The sequence below is a fragment of the Terrapene carolina genome, unplaced genomic scaffold (assembly GCF_002925995.2).
Source record: "Terrapene carolina triunguis isolate 2854851 unplaced genomic scaffold, T_m_triunguis-2.0 Scaffold235, whole genome shotgun sequence".
Lineage (NCBI taxonomy): Eukaryota > Metazoa > Chordata > Testudines > Emydidae > Terrapene > Terrapene triunguis.
The window spans coordinates 2743259-2760861 of record NW_020664586.1 but is presented as its reverse complement, the minus strand read 5'-3'; the positions used below and the strand labels follow the sequence as shown (position 1 = coordinate 2760861).

The 17603-nt window shown below is 54.8% G+C and overlaps 1 protein-coding gene across 1 annotated transcript in view; it reads left to right on the top strand.

Moving 5' to 3' along the window:
* Positions 1-8143: 8143 nt before the first annotated feature.
* SLC38A3 (solute carrier family 38 member 3) overlaps positions 8144-17603 on the top strand; it is a 76637-nt gene continuing 67177 nt past the window's right edge. The window contains exon 1 of the mRNA XM_024193624.2: positions 8144-8265. The gene's annotated coding sequence lies outside the window, so the exon portion shown is untranslated. The remainder of the gene's footprint in view (positions 8266-17603) is intronic.

The following is a 17603-nucleotide window of genomic DNA, read 5'->3' as shown; positions in this document are numbered from 1 at the left end:
AGTGCTATTGTGGGGCACAAGGGCAGCTCATGTGACAGCAACTTACTGAATATTTAACATCTTACTACTTGGGTCTATTAGGGACAGGCCGGCTCAGCTGAGGTTTGTGCCCGGATAGCAGGGGTTCCTCCTCTTTATTATACATACGAGGAACACAGCGTCTCCTCTCAAACCGGCAGCTGCCCTTCTTCGGCACAGGACTGATTCTGAGAATTGGAGTCAATCCGTTGATGAATTTTTGAATTAAAATTCATCTTAAAAATGGGTCCTCTTAAGAAACTTGGTTCCCTGGCTCAGCTCTTGGGTCCCTAATGGTCTTGGATTGGCCATTGTCAACAGAAAATTAGCCCAGAGGCAGGTCTTGAGCCGTTTGGGTACAACGGCTGGTTTTTGAAGAGACATTTTTAGCATGAGTGGTCCCTTTTTGCTATTACTCTTCATAAGTGAAAGCTGCTTCTTCAGCAGAGGTGGAAGAATAACGTTCTGTCAGAGAATGCCTTGGAGAGTTGCCCTCTTTCAAAATGGCCACCATCTCTCATTGATCTCAATGGACTGAGGCAACAGGCTGCCCTTAGTGAAGATGGCCAGACCCTGCCTTCATCTACTTCTTGGGATGCTGTTCACTACCTCCTAACAGCCAAGTGGCCATCATCTTCCCTGAGGAAAGCTTGGATGGGTTTTCTGGGGTTCTAATGATTGAGGGGATACATTGTATGTAGACAAAGAGAGACTATAAAATAATGTGGTATAAAGGAGGCAGTGTGGCCTAGTGACTAGAGCCCTGGACTCAGGAGACCTGGCTCTGCCACTGGTCTACTGAGTGACTCTGGGCAAGTCACTTCACCTCTGTGCCTCAATTTCCCCATCTGTAAAATGGGGGATAATTATACCTCATTTGCAAAGTACTTTAAAATCTCCTAATGAAAAGTGCTATATAAGGGCTAGGGATTATTATCACCCCAATCTTGGTTGTAGGTGGGCTGTGTAGATACCTTGATACTATACCACACTATCATGGCTTCTGGATTTTCAGCCTCTTTCACAGAAGATAAAAACCTGTTTTAGAAACACTTTAGCATGTGTTCAAAAGTTATTGGGACTATTTTTTGTATCCTTCCACTTGCTGTGTTAATTGCCAAGGAGTCCAAATGGACAGGATTCAGAGGGAGTGTGATGGGGTGTACTAGGCTCAGAGGCCCCCTGCTGGAGGCCTCGTGGTCCTACCACACCCCGCCCCAGGAAAGAGAAGTAGAAGTGAGTACTTCAGGCTGCCTTGTGACAGATGTGGGAAAGAAACCAGTCAGAGAAGGCGCTGCAGGGAGCAGCCAATCAGAGTCCAGCAGGCTCCTATAAAAGGGACAGAGTAGTTCAGTTGCTGGCAGGGACTGGGGAAGCAAGGAAGATGCTCCTGGCAGGTAGCAGAGATGCAAGCAGGACTTCAGCCTTGGGTAAGGGTGAAGGCGATACGGCTGTGGGGAACTGACCTGGAAACAGTAGCAGCAACAACAGAGTAAAAAGGGATGAAGCAGGTGGCTACTATTTGTAGGATCCATGGGTTGGGACCCAGAGTAGTGGGTAGGCCTGGGTCCCCCCCCACCAGACACTAGGGAAGTGGCTTAAGCCCTGAGCAAGGAAGTAGCCCCGGGAAGGGGCTGAAGACCCAGAAGAGGGTCAGCATTTGTTGGACTTTGATACCTCACTGGAAGGAGAGTGAACTGAACTATAAAGAGTGACTCAGCTGGAGAGCTGGGTCAGCTAAGGCTCGCCAGGAGGCAAAGAGTTTCCAGGCAGAAAGCCCTAGGGGCACTGCTCCATTCCAGAGCAGGGACCGTTTGAGAGCTAGCACAGAAGGGGCTGAGGACTAAGCCCAGGGAGGGCTGCAGGAAGAGACCAACTGAGGGTACTGTGATAAGTCCTGTTGGACTTGTACCCTGGAAGGAGTTTGTTTATTCACATACAGTCTGAATGTGACTTGGCCAGAGGGCTGAGTTGCAAAGACCCACCTAATGAGGCTGATAGCCGGCGGGCGGCACCGTGAGCAACGCAAAGCTGAAAAAGATCAGGCACATACACATATCCAATATAGGGCACTCATGAGAGGAAAGTGGGCCTGGCACAGGGAGGAGGAAAATAAAAACAAATACATCTTTAAAATGTATAGAAATAGCTTCTCTAATACATATGAACATCCCAAATTTAAAGCCCAATATCCCAGGACTAGAATCAAATGCTGGAAGCAAAAGATTTCAGATGTGAAATCAGTCGCCAGCCCCAGGCTGGTGCAATTCTGGGGAAAACTATCACATTTGGGAAGGAAGGAAACGTCTCTCTAACAAGGTGATTAAAAAAACAAACCAACAACCCTCCCCAGGCCCCAAGTAGCTCCTTGGGGCTGATCAAGGTCTTGGAATGTTAGAATAAATGCAGGGGAGGTGGGCAGAGTACAGGCAAGGCTGGGGAGTGTATGATCTATGCAACGTTTTGCATTGTGTGTGTAGCACATGCCAAATAATGACATTAAGGCTGCCATGCGTGTTGCTCCAATGTTAGGAAATGGAACAATTCAGGCCTGAGGTGGTAGAAATTCATGCTCTTGGGTCCAGAGGTTCTAGGTTCAATTCCTACTGAGGCTTTGTAACATCATGTGACATTAGGCTGCCCCTGCAAGGTGGGTCATTGGCAGGGTCTGACCCTAGGATCTTTATATCCAGACCTCTACTGCTTGAGCTATAGGATTCACTGATTGCAGTAGTAGGCTGTTATCTTCTATATTTACCAGTCACCAGAGAAGACTGCAACACACATTTTGCTGATGGTTCATCCAAGTGTCTGCTGGACAGTGGTAGAATGATGACAGTCAGGATTCCTGGGTTCTTTTCCTGGCTCTGGAGGGCAGTGTGGTCTAGTGGCTACAGACAGCACAACCAAGCACACAGATTTGGCACTGAGTCCCAGAGCAACCCAGAATCTGGAAGGCAGAAGGATGTTATAAACCACCTTTTGCCTCTCTGTTTTGAGAGGCGCAGCATAGAGCCTGGAATCTGGCTTCTATTCCCTGGTCTACCAGACGTGGCCTTGTGCAACCTAATCTGTAAAATGGAGGGGCTGACACATGCCTGCCTCCTACAGGAGTGGTGTGAGGCCTTACTCAGTAACAAGCTGTGTACTTCACAGTCCTTAACACGAGTCAGCTGAAGAGATGGGACTAGAACTCACAGTAACCTCTTGTCCCCCCGCCCAGCTCTCATTCTCCTTGTCCAACTGCTATTGCTGTAGCCTGTTTTGAACTAGAGCTATGGGGGAATTAGATAGCATGGTCAGCGTGGATGGAAGGTTCATATATTTTTAGCAACCAGCCTCCACTGACCATGTGCAAATATTGATTTTCAGACACTTATAACATGGGCAAATCTGGGTGAATTTCACCAAGTATGGTAAAAAGCACCCTAGCATCCTCATGTTTTGGAATAGAAATTCCACATTTGGCAGCGGGATGGTCCTGGTATCAAAGAGGTGCTTTTTACCATTCTTGGTGAAATTCACCCAGATTTGCCCATGTTATAAGTGTTTGAAAATCAATATTTGCACACGCTTAGTGGAGGCTGGTTGCTAAAAATATATGAACCTTCTATCCAATGAGTTGGGGAAAAAATGTGTTGGAAAAACCACTTCATTTCCCCCAATTGCATTCTCAGAAATGGCTGGGCCATTTTTGCTGAAACATTAAAAAAATCTATATTTTTCAGCCAGAGATAGAGACCTGGCATGGAACATTTCAGCCCAAATACGTAATTTTGGCAAAGCTATATAAAACTGAAAACAGGATCTTGTAATGAGAAGTGTCAAGCAACCTTAACTACAGGTGCTTTGCTGTTAGTGGCTCTGCCTATAATTAATCATTCTGTGCACCCCTTCCAGCTTCTGCAACCAATGAGGCGGGGGTCCTACAGAAAACAGATGCCTTCACTATACTCCTAGGTCCTTCCTATGCACTGAGTGAGGTAGAGGTTCTCTGGGGGAAAAAAAACATAGACTCATAGAATATCAGGATTGGAAGGGACCTCAGGAGGTCATCTAGTCCAACCCCCTGCTCAAAGCAGGACCAATTCCCAACTAAATTATCCCAGCCAGGGCTTTGTCAAGCCTGACCTTAAAAACCTCTAAGGAAGGAGATTCCACCACCTCCCTAGGTAACCCATTCCAGTGCTTCACCACCCTCCTAGTGAAAAAGTTTTTTCTAATATCCAACCTAAACCTCCCCCACTGTAACTTGAGACCATTACTCCTTGTTCTGTCATCAGGTATCACCGAGAACAGTCTAGATCCATCCTCTTTGGAACCCCCTTTAGGTAGTTGAAAGCAGCTATCAAATCCCCCCTCATTCTTCTCTTCTGCAGACTAAACAATCCCAGTTCCCTCAACCTCTCCTCATAACTCGTGCTCCAGCCCCCTAATCATTTTTGTTGCCCTCAGCTGGACTCTTTCCAGTTTTTCCACATCCTTCTTGTAGTGTGGGGCCCAAAACTGGACACAGTACTCCAGATGAGGCCTCACCAATGTCGAATAGAGGGGAATGATCAAGTCCCTCGATCTGCTGGCAATGCCCCTACTTATACAGCCCAAAATGCCGTTAGCCTTCTTGGCAACAAGGGCACACTGTTGACTCATATCCAGCTTCTCGTCCACTGTAACCCCTAGGTCCATTTCTGCAGAACTGCTTCCTAGCCGTTCGGTCCCTAGTCTGTAACAGTGAATGGGATTCTTCTGTCCTAAGTGCAGGACTCTGCACTTGTCCTCGTTGAACCTTATCAGGTTTCTTTTGGCCCAATCCTCTAATTTGTCTAGGTCCCTCTGTATCCTATCCCTACCCTCCAGCGTATCTACCACTCCTCCCAGTTTAGTGTCATCTGCAAACTTGCTGAGAGCGCAGTCCACGCCATCCTCCAGATCTTTCATGAAGATATTGAACAAAACCAGCCCCAGGACCGACCCTTGGGGCACTTCGCTTGAAACCGGCTGCCAACTAGAATGGAGCCGTTGATCACTACCCGTTGAGCCCGACGGTCTAGCCAGCTTTCTATCCACCTTATAGTCCATTCATCCAGCCCATACTTCTTTAACTTGCCGGCAAGAATACTGTGGGAGACCGTATCAAAAGCTTTGCTAAAGTCAAGGAATAACACATCCACTGCTTTCCCCTCATCCACAGACCCAGTTATCTCCTCATAGAAGGAAATTAGATTAGTCAGGCATGACTTGCCCTTGGTGAATCCATGCTGACTGTTCCTGGTCACTTTCCTCTCCTCTAAAATGCCATGTGATCATGTAAATAAACACTGTGTCATAATGCACACATGGGGGGTAGTGAATTAAGGTTGGACGGGCCATCTTCATTCTGGCATTTCCTAACTTTGGGGTGCTTGACTCTGCAACCTTAACGTCCTGCTACTGCAGCTATGTTCTATAGTGGGGTAGTCAATAGGCGGACCATGGGCCAAATCTGGGTCAAATGGGGTGGAGCTGTGCCCGCTCCCCAGCACAGAACCCCCCTCCTGCAGGGGGTGGGCATCTGGGTCAAGCTGCGGGGCACAGTGTGTCCCCAGGTGGCTGCTTGTGCAGCCTGCAGCTCCATCCTCCGCTAACCGGCAGCAGTACAGGGATGGGACGAGTGGGCCATGTGGGCAAACGAGCAGGCGCTGGCATCCAGGCTCAGTGAGTGGAGCGGTGGGAACCTTTGCGTGCGGAGAGCTGGGTGGGAGGCAATTGAAGCTTGGGGGAGCTGAGCTGCCTGGCCTACCAGTAAGCAGAGCTGCCACGTACCTCTTGGCCGGGCTGCCTGCCCTGCTATGGGCCTCAGAGCTCAACTGGGAGGGGTGACAGGGCCAGACCCCAGCTCCCTGCCCTGGGGTGAGGAGAGGCCTTCAGAGAGGTGCTGACTGATGGGCTGGCGCTGCATTCCAGGCCTGTGCCAGTTGCCCTGACACTGTCACTGGGAGTGCGACACTGCCCCCACCTTGAGAATGAGACCACAGGTACCACTGCCAGCACCCCAGATATCCCAGCCAGTACACACACACCCCTCCAGCACCCCCCAAATACCCTCTCCAGTTCTCCCTGCTCTCTTAGCAGTGTTCTCTTGAAATATGGTAACCCTAAGACGGGGAGGGGGCAATCAAGGAGTTTGGGGAGAGGAGGAAGATGGGGGGGCAATTGGGTGGTTATATGCCTACAATCATTTTATTTGACAAAACCAAAGATAATACTCTTTGTAAACCCAAAACAAATTCAAAACGTAAACCAGTTGTCTGAAAGTGTTTTAATGCCAATATTTGCATCTATTTGACATTTTATCCATGTACTTTCTCAAAGTCTCGGATGTAATGTATTATACCTTTCTTGGAGGTTATTTTAGGTTATATGGTGGTTTGATTTTAGTTTTCATTTAATGCACTAAAACTATAAGCAATAGGCCCTGGGTGTATTACACAGTATTGTGTGTGTTTGAACAGGGGCACTTGCAGTGTGAAAAATGTTTCCCAGGAGTCTGCACCTTGACTAGACCTTGACCAAGAAATGTGGACACTGACAAAAAATAATTGACTACCCCTGTTGCACATAATGTGCACATGCGGTGGTTGCCATCTAAAAGTCAACATGTACCACAGGTCAGGGGCGACAGATTCTTCCTAAAAGTGGGGGCCCTGCCTCCTGCCCCTCCGTGGCTCCGCCCCTGCCCCTCCTCTTCCCACCCGAGGCCCCGCTGCCTGGCCAAGCCAGAAGCTGGAGCTGGGCTGGGACTCCTGGGCTGGGACTCCCGGGCTCCTCCACCTGCCCAGCATATATGGGGGGGGGGGACACGAGAGTAGCAACTGGCCCATGTCCCTGCCCCCCAGGTTCCCCGCCCAGGGCAGGTGGAGGGTCTGCAGCTCTTACCCTGGCCCAGCTCCGGCTTCCATGCTGGCCTGGGGTGGGGCCTTGGGAGCCAAAGAGGCACAGCGGGGCCATGGTAAGAGCTGCGTGGGCAGCTGTGGGAAGCCGCGGACCCTCCATCTGCCCTGGGTGGGAGGTCTGGGGGTGTGGACACGAGCCCTGGTCAGGTGGAGGGTCTGTGGCTCCACACAACTGCCTAGGCTCCCCAAGCCGCTCTTACCCAGGCCGGGCTCCAGACCAGCTTCCAGCCTGGCTGGGGGGCAGGGCCTCAGGAGGGAAGAGGAGGGGCAGGGGGCCGGGCCCATGGTGAAAAGTGGACTGGCCAGGCCCATCCACTTTCAAAAGTGGTTCTGCAGTCATTTCTTATTCTCCACATAGGGAGAATCTGTGGGAATGTACAGCAGCTGCTGGAAATGTTGACTTGTTAATAGCAATCCCTGGTTAGATTAATTTAACTACTGACAGCCAGGGCAGCGCTGGAGAGGAATTAAGGGAAAGTCAATGCCCAGATGATTTTACAGTCTAAGAGCCTATTTCTGCACATCCTTGCTCACACAAATAGCCTCATTGATTTAACCAGGATTTATAGAATTAGCCCTTGTGTCAAATAGCACTGTGGATTCCTCTAGATAGGCTTGTTTGCTGCCATCCCGCTATATTTAGAGCTTCAGGGGTTAGATTAGAAGAACCAAAATAGATCTGGGGCATTTAATCCAGAGGTTTTTCCTGGGGCTTTGGGTATGTGCCTATTTGGGATTAAAATCTGCAGAGGGGATCCTACAATCATCTGGATTTTAAAAATGGCTAAACTACCCCCATAAGCCAGGCCGAGGGAGAGTTTCTTAGGGAAGTGAAATGTCTGATCTTAGTGTGTGGCAGGAAAGCTCATGGCAAGTCATTCTGTAAAGCGGGGGAGAAAGAGGCAGCTTCGTTCGTCGCTTGGGGAAAAAGCCAGCGGGACCCAGGAATGAAATCAGAAGAGCGGGGCTGGTGGTGGTGAGCAGAGCACTACCCTTGCTGTTCCTCTCTAATCCTGCTGTGTGTGTGTGTGTGTGCGTATGTGTGTGTGTGTACATCCCTCCAAGCCCTGGAAAAAAGGGGTCGGCTGTGACGCTGGCCCAGCAGCCACACAGATTGGAAGCTGCGATGGGGGCGGGTCTGGGCTACTTTAATCCTGCCTCCATTGGAATTACTGGGTAACACGGTCCTATAATCTGCACGGTAGCTCTGGGCGCGCAGAGCCATCTCCCAGCAGAGGAAATCGGCAAGTTGCGCCTGCTTTCCCCAGCGCAGAATAGAGCAGCCAGTGTTTGGGGGCATAGTGGGGAGAAGCAGGTAAGTGCCAGCAAACTTGTCCTCTGTTTTCTCACACTGGCTGTGTTTTTCTTTTCTCTTGAAATTGCTTCCTATAAACTTGCTTTATAATTTTTTTTAAAATGTGCAAAACTCTTCAATTTCCAAACCACCCTGAAACTGTGAGAACTCTTCCAGCCAAGCCAGGCTCATCCCTCCTAATCTATTCCGGCTGTTCTAATCTAACCTGTCCTGGTCTAAATACTGCCACTCTTTCTACTCTCAGTAATACTGCGTGGGATGGGGTTAGAGCTTTTGATGTATGTGCAAAGGGGTTAGGAATAGCCTATGTGCCGAACACTGATATTTGTGCACTATGTGGAGAGTGAATTGTAGTTCCAGGGCAACTGTCTTTATCTTCCACTTCCCCCCCACCTTTGTTTTTACCTCTTCTGGCTTTCTCCTAAAACTCTTTTAAACTGCCCTGATGGTTTTATTGCTAGGGTCAACAGCCCCATAATATTATAAACACTCACATTGCTTTCCTCACTTGCGAAAAGACAGCTGCAAGACTATATAATGAATAGTGTAATTCACCATGTGCTTGTCTTAACATGCAGATCCTATTCTCTTTCAATGTTGTGAACTATACAAGCCAATGCATGTGGGTCAAATCTGAAGCTACAGCAAAGTTTGCAGGTGACAAGAGCTGGAGTTCTGGTGTGGGTTTTTTTTCACTCTTAACTCCTCGTGATCTATAAAAATGTGTGAAGGATCAGAAAGGAGCCGGTGCTAAGCCGGGTTTGCTGCATTAGAACATAGTGCCTGGCTTTGGGCAAAGTCTTGGAAAGTGCCTTATGCTGTGTGAGCTGGGTGGGCCAGCTGTTGTCCGATGATTGCTGGGTTGCAGGCATTTAAAAAAATATATCTTTTTTCCGCTTTAATTTTTAATTGGGCATGGGAGTTACATGTCTCCTAGCTCTGGAAACTGTTGCAGCATAGATCAGGTGTCATTGCTCCAGGCTGCGGCAGGAGGCTCTGGGTCAGCACACTACTTGAGAAAACCAGGTTCTTGCACATTGCGCCAGGAGACAGAGAGGCTCTTTGGCATTTGATTTCACCAGCGACAGCATGTGTGTCCCAGCTGCCTGTCACTAGGGGGGCTCTCTGCAATCGGGGTACTGGGGTGTGGCTATCAGGACTCTGGGCGGGCTCTGGGCGGTCGCCGTGTGTAGCAGGCTGGATGTAATTTGACTGTGGGAGCTGGCTCTGTGCAGGTGCTGTGGCCCAGGCTGTCTCTGGGGAGCAGGGGGGACATGCATGGATTTTTGTTGCCCTGAGCAGGGTATTTATAGAGCCTGGTTGCTCAAGGAGCCATCAGATGGCTGGGGGAGGTGGGGGTGGCACATTGCATTCCCCTGCGGCCCACATGCTCCAACTGCCAACCAACCACTTTATAATCACTGTGTCCACTTCTAACTCCACCCTTCACCCAGCCTTTGATTTGCATAGCCACGCCCATTAGCCTTGATTCTAGAGGGGCACCAGGGAGAACTTGCTCCGTCCCCACTTTTAGACAGCCAGGGGAAGGGGGCGCCTAGTACAGGAGAGGCTGGATGGAGCCAGGGGGAGCAGTGCTAAGTGTGGTTGGGTTGCTGGAGCTGGGGTCTTCCATCCCCAGTGACCAAGCCAGGCCCATTCAATGATCATTCACATTTTGCAGCTGACCCCCCGATATGCAGCCAGCTCTGGGGTAAAGCAGCAGCCAACAGCTGAGGAAGGAGGGGCGATTTTGGCCCCAGGTGCAGAGGCAAGCGCCTGCTCTTCAGGGAAGGGCTGGGGGAATCCCACACTGATTGGAGAGGGCCTTGTTTGGTCTAATATCCTTCCCCAGGTGTGGGGAACAGTGCAGTGGGGCTGGTCCCCCGTTGCCTTCCCCCTTGGGCTGACGTGGGTGTGAGAGACTCCCATGCCGCTCTGGGGGCGCAGCTCGGCACTCGCGTCACACTGCATGGCAGCATCTCGCACTCGCATCCCGTGGTTGTGAATGGCTGCACCAGGGGAGGCCAACACAGGACCGGGGCAAAGGGCCTGATCCAAAGCTGGTGGGAGTCAGCAGTCAGTTCCACTGACTTCGGACAGCCAGGGCCAGATGGCTGAGTCCAATCGGTCGGCACTCAGGCCTCTGGCTCCAGGGAGTGTGCGTGTTTCACAGCCAGGGGAGCAGCCCCCTTTGGGTACGGAGCTGTCAGATCTGCTCTGTAGCCAGGGTCACCTCCCCCCCCCCCCCCCCAGAAGAGGATTGGACTGGCCACACCACAGAGACAGGGGTCTGTTTCCCTGCTGGGCCAGGGGCTACAACCACCACAGGTCCTTTAAGGGGAGCCCGCACCGGAGCAAGCCGGAGCTAGAGCTAGTGCACAGGCTGTGCGTTCACACACTGAGCCCCAAACAAGGACCCCTTGTTTCCAGCTGGAGACAATTAAAGGGCCATGGCTGGGGCGGGGGGGGGGGGCGTCTAACTACTTTACTCGGCTCTTCCCATGCTGCCTTTTATCTGAGCCTCTCGGGGCCTTCTGGTGCTCATGCGTGACCACACATCCCCCTTTCCGCTCGGGGTGGGCAGCCCCATCTCAGAGGTGAGAGGAGTCCCTGCGAGGTGCCAGAGCCAAGCCTCCTCCCCTCCCAGACCAAGAAGGGAACCCAGGAATCCCAGCCCCCAAGGCTTGCTTCTAACCACCAGACCCAGCTTGCCTCCCGTAGCTGGGACTAGCACCCCGACTCCCAGTCTCCTATGCCAGTCACTAGACCCACTAACCACTAAACCCCACTCCCCTGTGACAGCTGGGATTTTCTAGACCAGGAATCAAGCTGCTCTATCCCCTGCTTTAACCACTTGACCACCAATTACTCTGTGACTCTGCCCCCCCTGGCCTGCTGCAGTACATAGCCTGGGGCGGGTAGGAACACCTTTGATCAGCTCTGCCCCTCCCTTTCCCTGCTCCACCCCAGAGCTGCCGCAGCAGCTGCTGGCCAGCCTGGCTGAAGGCAGCGCTTTGGGGCCCAGAGCTGGGAGTTCAGAGCTGCTGGGGTTTCAGCTGTATCTACACCCACTGGCTGCGGCTGTATCAAATAAACATGCTGCACCAGGCCCTTTCTTTGGTGGATTTGTCGGGAGTGAAGCTCTGGGGTCCCACAGTTTGTTTTCTCAGTAAACCGTTCTCCAGGCTGAGTAAGAGCCGGCATGGTGGGGAGCTGGGGACCCGGCGCCCGCTCACCTAGGCTGGCCCTGGCACGCCGGGGGCATGTGAGGTTTGGCTGCCACCCACGCGCCCCCTGCCGCACAGTGCTGCTGACACAGAGATTTGCTAACAGTCAGGTCCTTCGTGTTCACCCTCGAGTCCCCTTCACATTCCACCAGGTTCCAGGGAAAATGCCTCAGCCAAATGCTGTTCTAACCCCCTCCTCCTCCTCCCCTCATTTGTTATCGCTTCCCTGAAAGGGCCGCACGTCTGCATCTGTCACCTGCATTCCGGTCACCTCTGAGATACTGGAATGAGGCCCAGGCCCCACTGTGCCAGGTGCTGTACACACACAGAGAGAAGCAGCCCCAACCCCACCCAACTTAGGCTAACTGGGCAAAGGTTGGGAGGGGACACTGAGGCACAGCAGAGGGCAGTCACCCAGTAAGACAGAGGGAGAACCCACATGTCTAGGACCAGTCATCCAGGGGCAAAAGGCTGACCTAGTGGCTAGGGCAGGTTCTGTTCTGGGCTTGGCTCCAGACTTGGGCCTTGTCTACATTAGATCGAAGGTGGGGTGTTAGCTAATGCATGCTACCAAGTCTAGGCTAGACAAGGCAGTGGGCCGTTAGTGTGTGTTCAGCTGGTTCGATTAAAATCCAGGCCTCCCCCAGGAATGGAAAGGACTGGCTGAGATCACATCCAGGGGCTATGTCTCTCCTGGCTTCCTCAAATGTACAGCCTCTCCAAGGGAAAATGGCCTGGAGACCCCAATGGCTGGGGCAGACCCCTGAGGCAGTGGGCTCATTTCTCCAAACCCTGAGGGGGGCAGTTTGCATCCAGCCTCGAACCCGGCAAAGGGACGCATGGGCTGATCCGAGTGGTGGGTCTCAGGCTCAGCCGCTGCTGACCTACCCACTGGGCCAGGCTCTGTACAGACACAGCACAAAGAGCCGGCAGCGTCAGTGCTAAGCTGGGCCACTTGTCTGAGAACAATTGCTTGAGTTAAAGGGTTAGGCGCCTAAATCCATATGTCCATGGCATGTTACACACCCTGGTCTGCAGAAGCGGTGTCTGCGCCAGCCCCAGAGCCTGGCTTCTGTAGCGCAGGCTCCAGAGGGCCCCAGTCCGAACCCCACTGCGCTGGCCTGCAGCTGTCACACAGGCACCTACGGGAGTCGCTTGTGGCTCAGGGGCTGAGCACCCACTGCTAGCGATGGCAAAACTCCCTCTGAGCGCAGGCCCAAGCTGGGTCAGATCTCGCCCCTTTCCCTGAGGCAGCAAGAGAACTCCCCGCTGGCCGTTTGCATCCCCGGCAGCAGGCTCCATCCCTGCCCGCTCTGCAGCAGGCTACCTTCCCGCCTGGCCTGGCCCTGGCTGGTCAAGGCTGCCTGTGATATTGGCAGCTGATGCAGGTTCCCCGGGTCACTCCTTCCTCCTGCTCGATCACGTTCAGGGGAAGGAGCTAGTGCTGTTGGAGCATGTGTCTGGGTCTCGGGGGCAGCCCCCACTTGCGGGAGGTTTCCCAGGACAGCATCTGACAGCTGGTGGCTCCTGCTTTGCAAGTGACCCATGGGTGTGTGTCACCCCAGCTGAGGTTAGTGGGGGGTGGCTTCAGGGGTAGGCACCACATAGCCCCCCAGTGCTCCCTGGGCATGGGGAGGAGGTGCTGGGGCGGCCCCTGCTGTCCCGGGTGCTGGAACGCCATGGCTGTCTTTGCAGCTCACCTAAGAAGGAAGTCGCCATCTGTCCATGTTCTCCCAGCCTTCGCTTCCCCTGCCCCATGGCTTCTGCGTGGCACGGGGCCCCCGCCCTCCTTCCCTCATCCTCACACTTCCGAGTCCCCCTCGCAGCCAGGCTGCGCCATCGACTAACACAGCTTTCTTCCCTGTCGGGTGGGTTTAGTGCCTCGCGGAGGAGTGGCACTAGGTTAGTGAGGGCTGGCGCTTAGAGCAGGGGGGCCTGGGGCCCAGGCTGCCAGAGTTCAATTTCCCACTCTGCTACTGATTCACCATGTGATCGTGGACCAGTTGCTGCCCTGCTCTGTGCCTCAGTTTCCCTATCTGTAACATGGGGTGATGGCTTCTCCTGCCTTTGCCAGTGGTCCAGGGCAGGTCCTGCGGAGGAATACAGAAAAGCCCCGCCCATAACCTACCTGGATGGTACTGCGATCCTGGGCATGGGCTGGAGGGAGTGTTCCTGTCGGACCCCTGCCAGGGTGGGCTCAGGCACTGAAGCGTCACAGCAGGTTACCCCTCTCCTAGCATGTATCGCTGCAGAGCTGGGAGGGGTCTCGGAGGGCTCTTCTTCCCTGGGAGATTGGGGCATGGCCCAGGGCTGGTTCTGGAGGCCAGCCTCTTTCCCCCCCCCCCCCCGAGAATCCCATTGCTGGGGTGGGTAGGGTTAGGACCTACACCAATGGTGGGGGCTGGCTGGAGTGTGACATGTGCCATGGAATGGGGGGGCTCTGCCCTGCTTCCAAATAGGCCAGTGTGGCGAGATGCCAAGGGAGCTCCAGCGGCTGGGAGACCCGGCTCGTCGGCTGGACCGGGTGTGGGATGTACGGGAGCCCCACAGCCTGGCTGGGCAGTGAGAGGTTCAATCCACCCCCCAACACACCTGCTCCGCACTCAGGCTTTCTGTGACACTGGTAGCAAAGCCCTGGCGGATTTGCCCGTGCGGGTGCTTTGCCGCGCAGATCACCACGTACGAACCCCGTGCGCTGGGCTGGCCTCGTCTCTTGTTCAGCGGCTGCAGCCACGCGTGCACGTCCCTGCTCATCAGCGCACCCTCGCTGATTATCCAGAGCAGCTGTGAGCTCTTTTGCGGCTCCCTCCTCCCCCTCGCTAGGATTAGATTTCCTCCCCAAGGGCAGCTCAGGACACTGGGAGTGAGGCTGTGCATCCAGCCCTTCCCCAGGCGGGGGGCCAGCCCTTGGCCACGGCTCCTTCCTTTGCGCAAGCATGGGGGAGAGGTTGGGACACCAGCCCCCGCCCCAACGAAACTCAGTGGCTGCGAATGGGTTCGCTATTAATCCCCTGGTGGGGAAGCTGGGCAGAGACATCCAGTGTCATGGCAGGGTGACAGTTGGGGGCTGGGAGCCAGGACTCCTGGGTTCTCTCCCCAGCTCTGGGAGGGGAGTGGGAGCTAGTGGTTAGAGCAGGGAGGGGGAAGAAGGGGGGGCTGGGAGCCAGGACTCCTGGGTTCTCTCCCAGCTCTGCTACTAGCTCACTGTGAGACGGGACATTGCAAACTCCAGTGGAGGCAAATGGTCAGGCAAAGCTCTGCAGCGTTCTCTGCATCAGGGCTTGGGCCCGTAGCTGTGGAAGCTGCTTGGGGCAGGGACTATATCTTGGTGTGTGTTTCACACAGCGCTGAGTGCACAGTAGCAGAAAAAGCCCCTACCCACTGCGTGGCTCAGTGGAACAGCTCCACTGCCATCTCTCAGGGATGGGGAGGCGTGGGTAGTGGGCGATTGGGGGAAGCGCGGCACGCCCTTCTGGGGAAGGGCCTGTTAGTTCAAGTGGTGCCTGTGTTCTGTGTCCCCCTCCATGCCCGGCCTCCAGAGGAGATGGAGCTGTCACAGCTCAAGCTGTAGCAGCTTCTTCTTTGTGCTCTGGAGGTCTCAGGGTGCTGGCCAGGTGGGTGGCTGCCGCCCAGAGGAAGGATGGTGGCTGATCAGGGAATGAGGTGAGCTGGCTGTGCCACTGACTCCATTAGACCTTGAGCAAGAAACGCACAGGCTCAGCTCCCTGTCTGTGCAAGGGGGGGCAGAGCGCTGCCTGGCTCCCAGGAGTGTGGGGCAGACATGCTGCAGAGGAACATGCCCAAGGTAGAGGTGGGGGGAGTTCCACCCACAGTGGATAAGGGGGACAAATTTTGTCTGCACCGAACAGCTGTTTGCAATTGGAGCAACCATCCCCCAACCCAGCTGTGGGTCACTGTGCTTCTTACATGCCTAGTTTGGAGACCAAAGGTCCTCCCGTCCCACCCCTCTAGATCAGTCACCAAGGGCCAGGAGCAGCAGAATTTTTCCAGCCCCAGTGGGTGAGTGGAAGGCAGAGAGCCTGGCCCGGAGCAGCAGTGACTGGCTCGGAGCTGGCTCCAGACCAGTCAACCACACAGAACAACCCACACCCGGGCAGGATGGTCCGGTGGCAGGGAATGTGTGAGAGCGTTAGGCCCAGCGCGTGTGACAGTCACTTCCGACTCTGTGTCCTCACTGACTGGAACCCAACTCAGGCACAGCGGCTGGGGAAGGGCTGCGATGGGGGCGTTCCTGGGTCTTCGTTTCTGCTCTAAGGACACTTTGCAACCTACTCAGGCCAGGATCCCGGCCCCAGGGCATTCAGTCTAGATTAGCTGGAGAAGTTAATGGGGGACTTCTGACAGCCCTTGGGGGGAAGGCACCAGGAACCCCATGTGCTCATAGCTCTGGACAGGGACTCTGCAGACCTGGGTTTTGGCCCCAGCTCTGCCACAGGCTCCCGTGTGATGTCAGTGCCCATCTGTGCATGCGGTTATAGCCCCTCCGGTCTCCCAGCCTTCAGAGCACCTGGCATGGGAGCAGCTGGATGCTGATGGGGGCCTGTAATGCTACTGTAATGAAATAGTGATCAAGGGCCCTGCGGGGAAGGGAGCTCTGCATGATTTATAGAGGAGTTGGGCTTGACTGGCGCTGCCAGAGCTGGCTCTGATACCCGGACAGCAGTTGCTGAGTCACCCTGGCTCTGCTGCAGCCTGCATGTGCTACCAAGCTAGGGACTGCATTCTTCCAGCAAAGCAGCATTTACCTTCTCCCTCCTACGGGGGGCGCGGGTACCTCGCCTCCCCCCATGCCCGATGGGCCCATGGGTGCCAAGGGGTGAGGGAGAGCTCCGTCCCATGAGCCAGCAGGGGGCGGGATGTCGGTGGGAAGAGGGGGACACTTTGTTGGAGAAGGCGTGTTGAGGACAGGGGCTGCAATTTGCCCTGGAGCAGTGGGACAAGGGCAAAGTTCATGCCCCAGCTAGACCCCACTAAAGCTCTAGTTTGAGGAGAAAGGTGGGGGCCAGGCCTCAGCTGGTCCCTCTGCCCGGACTGGATTGCACCTGAGCATGTGGGCGAGGGCAGAGGGAGTGACCTGAGCAGCTGAAAAAACAGATTCAAGTCTTGGAAGACAAGAGAAACCCAGCCGGGTCTTAGCGCTGCACCGGGGGATGGCAGAGTCGCCGGGGAGCTGGGAACGCAGATGAAGGGATGAGTGTCCCAGTGCCTGCTGGAATGCGGAAGTGGATCTCTGAGCTGGTTCGCCAGCAAAGGGAGGCATTAGGATGTGTAGATGCCAGGCGGGCTGCCAGGTAGATTGCAGCCCCAGGAGCAGGAGAGGCCTAAGCATAGGCGTGCGCACGGGGTGTGCTGGGTGTGCCCAGGCACACTCTAATGCAGGGGTGGGAAAATGGCCCCACTCTCCCGGCGCGGCAAGCCGCGGGGTCCGCACTCCCGGGCTAGAGTGCCCGGCCGAGCACAGCAAGCCACTGGCCCCTCCCCTGCCTTCCCCCCTCCCCTGGAACCATGCCGCCGCGCGTGCAGCGCTCTGGGAGCTGGGGCTGTGCGCTCCTGCGGGGCAGTGTTTGGCTCCGCGGGGAGGCAGACACGATCCCCGCTCACCCAGAGCCATGCCGCCACGCGCACAGCATTCTGAGGGGCAGGGCTGCCCGCTCCCATGGGGCAGCGTGTCTGGCTCTGCACGGAGCAGAACATGCTGCTAGGAGCCTCATGGTCTGGGGTCGGGGGGGGTTGGATAAGGGGTGGGGGCAGTCAGGGGACAGGGAGTAGGGTGGGTTGGATAGAGGGTGGGATCCCGGGGGAGTGGTTAGGGGCGGGGGGTCTCTGGAGGGGGCAGTCAGGGAGCAGGGGGGGTTGGATGGGGCATGGGAGTTCCGGGGTCTGTCAGGGGGCGGGGAGTGGATAGGGATCAGGGCAGTCAGGGGACAGGGAGCAAGGAGGGTCCTGGGGGGCAGTTAGGGTGGGGGGGTCTCTGGAGGGGGTGGTCAGGGGACAAGGAGCTGGGGGGGTTGGATGAGTTGGGAGTTCTGGGAGGGCTGTCAGGAGGCAGGGGTGTGGAGAGGGATTGGGGCAGGCAGGGAGCGGGGGGGG